Source organism: Notamacropus eugenii, chromosome 1 (assembly GCF_028372415.1).
Source record: "Notamacropus eugenii isolate mMacEug1 chromosome 1, mMacEug1.pri_v2, whole genome shotgun sequence".
NCBI classification, from domain to species: domain Eukaryota; kingdom Metazoa; phylum Chordata; class Mammalia; order Diprotodontia; family Macropodidae; genus Notamacropus; species Notamacropus eugenii.
The window spans coordinates 295,523,113-295,531,824 of record NC_092872.1 but is presented as its reverse complement, the minus strand read 5'-3'; the positions used below and the strand labels follow the sequence as shown (position 1 = coordinate 295,531,824).

General features: G+C 39.5%; 1 pseudogene; it reads right to left on the bottom strand.

The window, feature by feature from the left end:
• Positions 1 to 7,655: 7,655 nt before the first annotated feature.
• Positions 7,656 to 8,397, bottom strand: LOC140525315 (myosin regulatory light polypeptide 9 pseudogene; annotated as a pseudogene).
• Positions 8,398 to 8,712: the final 315 nt, after the last annotated feature.

The window sequence follows — 8,712 nt, the reverse complement described above, 5'->3', positions numbered from 1 at the left end:
ATAAATAATCTCCTGCTCCCTTGTGACCCCAATATCTTTTTCCTCATCAGCAAATCCAGATTGAGGCTCACTGGGGTCCCCTTTAGTTTTCAAGCTTTTATGACTCCTAGCTTAATCAATTTCAGTCTTCCTAAGCCTCTTGTGGGGACAGGCTAACAGAATTTCCCTTTTCCCCACCATTATCATCTGCACTCTGATAAGAGCAAACCAACCTCTTAGGTATTTAAAGGAGATTTGTTCTAAAATATTGCAGGGGAATATGCCATGTGATGGTGGTGATTGGGGGTGTGGATAAAGATTAAAAGGTTAATACTACTGTTTTCAAAGGCAGTTTACAAATTGTTTAATGCTGGCCCTCCAACAGCTATTCAAACTGACTCTTTCCTTCCTAAAATCTCTTTTCAAACTGGATTTTGATATTACCTAAAATCAAACTCAAAGTCCATAGAATTGCTTGATTGGAGATTCTCTTTGCTTCATTCTAGAATCTACTTTCCAGCCTTAAATGTACCATGTTCTGAGCCAGGACTGACTCACACGGGTCCTCAGATTCAGGCTCACTGTTAGAACAAAATTAGACATTCATAGACTATCTTGTAGCATTTAACAAAAATATTCATCAGGGATACTGTGCTGGTTTGAGTAGATGTAGCCCTCTGTGTTTATTAGGAAGGGTATGTTGACTCAGCAGTGGGACATCCATCAAGACGGAGGGGTCCTGACTTCTTACTAGCTAGACTTTTTAATACATTAGGCAATCTGGAAGCTGTGTCATTGGCTAGAGTCCTAGTCTCTTGGACCAATAAAATCTCATGGATGTCTTTTAGAGAAGAATTAGCCAAGCCTAGGAAGCAAGGGCCCTAGTATATGTTATTCCTACCATATAGCATTTAGGAGTCTGGACTTAGGTAGAGACAGTCATATGACAGACAAGTCATTTCAGGATCTGTACCTCTGGTTCGTTGGCTATTGCCCAAGAAAGCATATTCTGCCCCAATCCCAACAAACTTCTAGCAGAAAGAAACTCTTTTCCTATAGTATCTCCATCCCAAATCTATTTCCCTATTGGTTTTAGGCATTTGCACCTCCCTTTCCCCATTGTAATGTTAATGAATGCTCTTGTCTCTGTTGGAAAATGCCTATCCTCTCACCTTGCTTCTAACTATGTCTCTTGCCACAGACAGTCTTCCACTGAAACACATGCTTTGTGGCAGCCCCCAGACCCTTATAGAGACTTCACAGTGCATGGATTTTTTTTCTTTTGATCCATTCCTATGATTTCATTGGTTTAGAAAAACCCTGGTGAGGGAACTCTTTCTACCAATGCAGAGGAGAGGCAGGGGGAGAGGAAGGGAGTGAGGATTTATATAGCACCTACTATGTGCCAGGTATACTGTGATGAGCACTTTACAAATGTTACTTCATTTGACCTTCCCAATAGCCCTGAAAGGTTGGTACTGTTATTATCCTCACTTTGCAATTGGGGAAGCTGAGGCAAACAGAGTTTAAATGACTTACTGAAGGTAAAATGGCTAATAAGTGTCTGAAATCAGATTTGGCTCCAGATCCAGTACTCTATCCACTGTGCACCTAGCTGCCTCAAACCAGAAACTAAACCAACCTCAAACTTCAGACCAGCCACTGTTCTGCAATTTATAGTTTTATAGAGTTGCTGACACAAAGAGATTATACTGACTTGTTCTGAGTCACACAACTAGGTGTGTGTAAGATTTGAACTCACTTCCTGCTACCTGAAGGTTGCTTCTCTATGCATTATGCCATGCTACCTATTTATTCCACAGATTCTCCCATCAAAAAAAAAAATGTAACCATAGAGATGATTCTGTTCAATGACTCTATGATTATTAATGTCAAGTAAGTCATAAACAGGAAGATGTAGACATTCCAAACATGTCTATCATTATCATAAAGGATGTACCCTGTAGGGTCAAAATGAAATAAGACTTGCCTAGAGAAATAAACATTTCCCATCTCAGGACCATGAGTCATAAATTACTTCCCTCCATAGGGAAGTATAGGGGTCCATAGATCCTATGCTCAGTTGTTTTTCAGTCATGTCCATCTCTTCATAACCCCATTGGGGTTTCCTTGGCAAAGATTCTTGACTAGTTTGCCATTTACTCTCCAGCCCATTTTACAGATGAGGAAACTGAGGCAAAGGGAGTTAAGTGACTTGCCCAAGGTCTTACAGCTAGTAAGTGTCTGAGGCCAGATTTGAATTCAGGATGAGTCTTTCTGACTCCAGAAAGCACCTTATCCACTGTGCCACCTAGCTGCTGGTGGACCCCATAGGCTGGGCATTTTGGAATATCAACATCTCTTTGGTACTTCATTGGGTCTGTGATCTCATCAGCAGAGAAATTCCTTCCCTAAATGTAGATTACCACACATGCCTTCTCATCCTGTGTGATTCTTGTATTTGTACTTCCAAAATTCTTCACCAAGGATCTACCCTGCACGGAAGAAATCTTCCTCTAGATCTTTTAATATTTTGTGGATTCCAAAGCAACATTTGGATTTCGTCCATCTGCTATCCTTCATTCTCTTTTGATCGCTGACTCACCTTGTTTCCTGGTTACTTATGTTCTTGATGCTAACTTCTGTATCATTTCTTGTGCTACAAGATGCCTGGAAAAGGCATCATTGGGAATATGCTGCAACTTAATTGTACCAACAAGATCACACAGTATTAGAGCTGAAAGGAGCCTTGGAAGTCATCTAGTTTCAACCCCTCATTTTACAGAAGAAACTGGAGCCTAAAGGGAAAAAGGAGGGAAAGTAGGGGGGAAACCATTTATTACATGCCCACTTTATGCCAAGAGCACACAAAGAATCTTATAATATCTGTCCTCATTTGATCTTCATAATATTCCTGTATAGGATGTGGTATAAATGTAATTATGCCTATTTTACAAAGGAGGAAACTGAGGCTCAGAAAGATTTAATAACTTGAGTAAATCACAAGTTCAGCAAGTGAGAACAGGTCTTCTGACTCTATGTCCAAAATCATTTCCATCAAACCACACTGCCCATTGGAAGGCATCAATGAAAATTAAAGCAGGCTTTTTGTATTTATTTTGCTTCCTCAGTTAAATTGTAAGCTCTCTGGGTCTCCAGTATCCCAATCCAAAATCTCGCTCAGTGCTAAAAACAAATTGAGAGTTCAATAAAAATGTATTTCATAGAGACCTTGTGATCATTTTTTTTTTTACCATTTTTTTCCTAAGAGGAATACACTTTTGGAAGTCATTTGATACATTTAAGGCCCAATTTCTGTGTATTAGTGACTTCTGTAGAATCTGACTATGTTCTCTTTGGGAGTCATTAAGCAGTTGAATATTAGGCAGTCTACATAATTCCTGAGTCTTTTTTGCATGATAACTGCGGCCGGCAGGAAAGCAGGACAGATGGACTTGAGAAACAAGTTCAGCCTATAGCAGTAGGACACATTGTCAGCTTGTGTCTCAGCCATAACAGGGCCCCTTTAAATTTTCAATGTCACTGATGAGATGACAAGTTTCTAATGACTAATCCCTTCATTCTTCTTAGCCTGCTCCACCCCCAAATAAAGACAAAGTTAACTGTCTGATGGAGAATACAGAGAGTCAAGGGTTGGGTGAAAGAGAATTTCCATCTTCTAAAATTATGTTTAACAGTTACTTAATAATATGTGCTCCTTGAAATGAAATCTTACAGAGGAGATGAATGAGATTGCTTAAAGTTGTTCAAAAAAGATTTCTTTTAAAAATTCTAGCTGAAGCATTATGTCCTGAATGCTTAAATAGAATACTGTCAGAAAGGAAAATTTATCCATGCTTTCTAGACTTCTGGTCTTCTCCCTGAACCCATATTTGGAGAAAAACATCTGAAACCCCTGGAAATGACTAACATACACTCCATATTTTGTTTTCAACGGAATCTTATTCAGAGAAATGATTCCCATGATACGCCTGTTGTTTCTGTGAGTCTTTTTGATCAATATCCATTGTGCCCAACACAGTGCATTGTGTATAGTAGGCATTTCATAAATGTAAATGGAATTTAATGGAATTATTAGCTATCATTTTCACTTCTCTTGTCTATCCACTATAGACACTGTTTAATTGTGCTGATGTTATTCAAAGTTAAAGACATGGCTGACCCCTGACTCAAGGAGATATTAAATGGTACCTTGACTAAACTATTGTTACATTAGAAGATGAAAAAAGAGTGGAATTCAAGTCAAATCAATTCCAGTCACAGTTATGAAACACTTACTACGTGAAAAGTAATGTGTTAGGTACAGGTGATATAAAGTTAAAAGGGAAAACTTGCCCTGCCTTTTGTGATAAATGAAAAACCTGAGAGAGAGTTTCTGGGTAATTAATAATCAATTTATTAATCAGGTAAGCTAATAATAAATTGATGGTCAATACTTTCAGTAACTAAAGATACCTAATGTAGATACTGAATGACAGGAGAAATCAACCCTGACTGGTGGGCATTTAAATAGGGAGCTGGGCTAAAAGTCTTCAGCTCCTCCTGCTGAGAGTGTAGCTTGATCATGAGTCGCAGTAGCTTCCAGCAATCTGAACAGTGGAATCCATCTCTACCCAGAGATACCCACTCTGGTTGGTTTTTTCCTTCATGAGCTAGGTTACCCTAAACTCAATGGAGGGGTACAGGGACCTGGCCTTATTCCCTCAGGGCAAAAATTCACCTAGATTAGATTGTTTGCACTTCAAACAGAAGTAAGATCTTTTAATTGGATGGGGTCCTACCCAAGATCTAGGAGCATGTACCCCAAGAATTAGGGCAGTCTCCTATACCGGCCATTCCTTTCAAAAACTGGCTGACTAACCTACAGGGGTTGGTCCCTAAATGAGGAAATTAAAAGCCTGGATCCTAATTAGTAATGGATTATTAATCTAATAAAAATAATGATTTCTCTGGCTTCAGTTTATATTACACTAAGTCATGGAAGAAGAGGATGAGAAGAAGGGAAAAAAGGAAGAAATAATAAAACGATTGGGAGAGTAGAAAAAGATGAAAAAGACAGTAAGGAAGAGGAAAACAAAAGCTTAGGAAGAAAAGAAGTGACAAAGATCATAAAAAAGGGAAAGGACCCACATATAAAAAAAAGTTATAGCACCTCTTTTTGTTGTGGCAAAGAAGTGGAAATAGAACGGATGTTCAACAATTGGGGAATGACTAAACAAGTTGTGGTTTATGAATGTAATGGAATACTATTGTTCCATAAGAAATGATAAGCAGGCAGATTTCAGAAAAACCTGGGAAAATCTTACATGAACTGATGCTGACTGAAGTGAGCAGGGCCAAGAGAACATTGTACACATTGTGTGATGACCAACTTTGATAGACTTAGCTCTGCTCAGCAATACAATGATACAACAGTTCCAAAAAACATCATGGGAAATGCTATCCACATCCAGAGAAAGAATTATGAAGTCTGGATGCAAATTGAAGCATATTATTTTCTCTCTATCTGTTTTCTTTTTCTTTTTTTCTTCCTCATGGTTTTTCCCTTTTGTTCTGATTCTTCTTTCATAACATGACTATTGTGGAAATATACTTATTATGATTGTACATGCAAAGCCTATATCAGATTATATGCTGTCTTGGGGAGGAGCGAGGGCAAGGAGGGGAAAAATTTTAGAACTAAAAATCTTTTAAAAGTGAATGTTGAAAACTAAAAATTAATTAATTATTTCTTTAAAAAAATGAATTAATAAAAAGAAACTAACTATGGGGAAAAAAGAGGTGAAAGATAGTATAGCATCAGGGCTTTTGTGTTTTTTACTACCATAAAAGCTAGCTTTATGGTTTGATGAAGTTAATAGAACTCCTTAAAACAATGTACCTCCTTCTTTTTCAGAGGTCATTTAATGTTAGTTAAGCGATTTCTTCCCTCCCTCAAGATGAGATTTTTTATTTTGACTCTGTTTTTTTTCTTTCTTCTAGGCAGGTCTTATGTTTATCCATAATACATAAAATAGTAATTATATGTATGCATGTATCTCATTATTGCTCATAGATGCTAAAGGATAGTAATTGTTTCCAAAGTAGTCTGTATTTCTAGAATGTATTGTGCTCTATCATACAGCATGGCCAGAGGATGGGGTGTTCTGATTAACCAAATATTTTGGTTAAAAGTGGTTACTTTGCTATATATACAGTCCTGGATTACTAATTTTCAGAGAATTAAAAAGCCATAAACTTAGCCTGAAAGTCTTCTATGATACAGCTCTAGTCTGACTTTACACTATGCCACATACCAAACAGGTCTATTCAGTGTTTCCTAAGCACATCCACTACTTTTCTACCTCTATGCCTTTGCTGACACTGTCCCCTCTACTACAGTACCCTTTCTTGATAACTCCATATGTCCAATTCCTATCCAAACTTCAGGTTGCAGCTCAGAGTGAATGTAAATAGCCAATGTTTCTCTTTTAGCCAGAAACCTCCAGATCTTTCCCTCCAAGCTTGATATATATATATGTTTTTTTTAACTGGGTAAAGAGACCATTTTCTGCCTCATTTCTTACTTAGACTTAATCACTGAATGGGCTTTGCATGAGAGAAACTGAGACCTGGGAAAGACCTTAGCTGAAAAAGGCCAAGGTCTCCGATCGCACCCTGGGTCATCCCCAATCGTGTTGATCCGTATCTCACCCCTGGACCTAGTTGGCTCTGGAGGAGAAAGTGAGGCTGATAACTTTGCACAGGCCTCCCTCATTTAAATCCAATTCACTTGCATGTCATGGAATCCCCTCCCTGGTGTTACAATCCTCTTTGGGACAAACAACAATAAAACGCCATTTCCTCCATGAGACCTTCCTTGCTAACTGCTACATCCAGTCAGAAATGATATCTCGCTCCTTTGGATTCCCATAGTACTTTGTATCACTCATTGTATTTGTGTATCTTATTCATATATTATTATAGTATGACATCATAGCACATGATTCATGATATGATATAAATTACAAATGAAGAAGATATGCTCCTTATCTTTATTTAGGCTAGTGTCTTCTATTTTGGGTAGTCTTTCTTTCTCCTTCTTGCCAAAATTTAAAGTCACTATTGACCCTTAGAAACACATGTACCTGAACATATTATATTAGACAGAAATATATGTACATAAACATATAATACACATGGATTCACACAAGCCACACACTCACTTTAACATGCATGGGTACACACCCAATAAGATACACTTCCTTGGACACCCACTTGAACCCCTGTCTGGGAGTTGAACAGGGTGTTTGTGTGATGCTCCTCTCCTTTGTGTACCTTTGTGAGGCATGCTGAAGGATCAGGGTGTGTGCAGGGGACACAAAAGAGAAGGAGGAATGTTTTCGGGTCCCCTGTGAGAACAAGAAATGTGTCACCATGAAAAAGGCCACAATAACCAGATGAGGCAGTGGCAAAGGGACTGGAGCTGAGGGAAAGTTGGTCCCTGCAGACCAATGGAAAAGGGGACAGGTGGTCAGATGACTTGGATTGGTCCTTTCCTTGTTTGGGGCCTTGGACTCTAGTATGTGGTGGATAAGCTGTGAAGCAAGTGTCTCCTGGAGCCCAGGGTTGGTACTTGCTGTAGAAGAGATCCACCTTCCCCTGAATATCCCTTCAGGCAAGTTAGAGGCCTGAGGTCCCAATCCCTTTAACAAGAGCCAAGGAACATCCCAATGCCCAGGGGCTCAGCTTTCTTGCTCTTCAAATGTGTCACATTTAGGGCCAGGCAAGAGCTCACCAACCTTCCTGGTACATGGCAGCTGTGTGGAACACAAAGGGTATGGAAGGTAGGAGTGGGGTGGGAAGGGTGTGGTAGGCATAAGGACTGGGAGGGTGTGGTAATGAGTCATCCTTGTCCTTGGCACCATGCTTCAAGATTCAGGTGAACTTCACATAGTTGAAGTTGCCCTTCTTGTCGATGGGGGCCTCTCAGTACATCTCATCTACTTCTCATCTGTGAATTGGTCGCCCATGGTGGTAGGCAGCTCCCGAAGTTGGTCCTCATGGATAACTCTTGATGCCTCCTCATCAAAGCAGGTGAAGGCATTTCAGATAACATCCTCAGGGTCTATCCCATTCAGCTTCTCTCCAAACATGGTCAGGAACATGGTAAAATTGATAGGCCCAGGTGCCTCACTCATCATCCCTTTGGTATTCATCTGTGGGGTTCTTCCCTAGGGAGGCCAGCATATCATGGAGATCCTCTTTGTCAATGAATCCATCTCAATTTTGGTCAATCATGTTGAAAGTCTCCTTGAATTTCTGAATCTGAGACTGGTCAAACATGTCAAAAACACTGGACGTAGTCCTCTGGGGATATTTCTTTGTGGTCTTAGCCTTGGCTCGTTTGCTCTACATCTTGGCTTCTTGGGAGGGCTGTGCTTGCTTTGTGATCTTAGGTAACCCTCTACCCACTTTGGACCTAAGTTTCCTTTTCTGTGATGTTGTCTTCCAGGTGTCTTCCAGCTGAGTTCCAGGGGTCCAAGTAGAGGGAGTGGAGGAGGCAGCAGTTTTGGCAGAAGCAAGGAAGGAGTGAGTTGATATGCTCCTTATCTTAATAGAAGTTTTCAGTCTATTAGGGGAAACCAAGACTGCATGAAAATTAATACAACTTACCATCATATTATATAATACAATGTCATATTGTATCATATTATTTATACATATGTAATA